A 1,339-nucleotide genomic window follows, 5' to 3' on the forward strand; every position below is an offset into this window, starting at 1 on the left:
GATAAACACGACGCAACGCTCAGTGGCCACGCCAGCTAAGCCATACACACTAGACCTCCCAGCAGCTACAACGTGGCGCCAGAAGAGGCCGCCTCACGTTTCAGTCTAAAAACTGGCTAAGCTGTCCGAGGTGTGGGTCGAACGCGCGACCGTCCTCGTCGTTGGTTGATTATTATGTAAGGACGGAGCTCTGTACCACTACGCCAATACAACCAAAAAGGTGCGAATAATTAACCAACGTTAATTATTGCGTACAGAATAGTATATATACCCGTCGCACGTAAGCACCATCTCGGCCTTACACGTAAGCGCCATCCCGGCCTTACAGTAACCTTATATAATAACTATCTTTGTAAAAGAGAACTTAAGAAAAAGAGAGAAGAAAAAGAATAAAAAACTATATTTACTTTAGTAAAAGTAAAGCTATAAAAGAAAACTAAAAGAAATAACACTTTAAGCTAGAAAAAAATAATAAGCAAAAGCTTTTTACACTAAAAAAAAAGAAGCGCTATAAGAAGAAAGCTTACTTAAATTATAAAAAAGTAAGCTACTTCTAAAGAAATTACATAAACTTTTTAAAAAAAAACACTATAGTAATAATAAAAGCCTTAAGTATAGAAATAGAGTTAACTTTAATAAATATTAAAAAACAACTTAACTAAGAACTTTACTAAAAATATAAAAGAAACTATAAATTAGTCTAATGCCTTAAAAACCATTAGAAAGTAGAGGTTTATAACACGTATACCTTATATTAAGCACTATAGTAAGCTGTAGTTTATAAAGGCTACTAAACTATAGCCTAAACTATAGAATATATAGAAAATATACATAAAGAAAAGAAATAGTTTCTTCTTAATAACTTTATAAATGTATATATAAAGAAAACACTAAATTAAGCTTTTTAGCTATTAGTCTTAACTAACTGCCTCTTTATCTAAATAGAAGCATCTGTAGACTAGCTAGATTTTATGCGCAAAGATGCTTTACACTAACTAGACTAACAAAACTTTTATATAAAGCCTATTTTTATTTTTTATTTTAGTACAAAATTAAAAGAAAAAGATAGATAAAAAAAGAAAAACTACTAGTTTTCCCTCTTAGAACACACTACCTCTTACGTGTAGTAGTTACAGTGCAGGCCACAGCTCTACTATATGCATAAGGTGTAGGCATTAGCCTAGAAGTTAGCTAGTATGTAACACTTAATAAAGAAATAGGCACTAGTAGTGCTACTATAATAATAAAAACATAAAGTTACTAAGACTTAACTATAACGTACCTAACAGGTTAGCCGGCTACTTTTGCCAAGCCTCTACTAAAACTACCCTATTCTAGC

Source organism: Lindgomyces ingoldianus (assembly GCF_010093535.1).
Source record: "Lindgomyces ingoldianus strain ATCC 200398 unplaced genomic scaffold BDR25scaffold_27, whole genome shotgun sequence".
Taxonomy (NCBI): domain Eukaryota; kingdom Fungi; phylum Ascomycota; class Dothideomycetes; order Pleosporales; family Lindgomycetaceae; genus Lindgomyces; species Lindgomyces ingoldianus.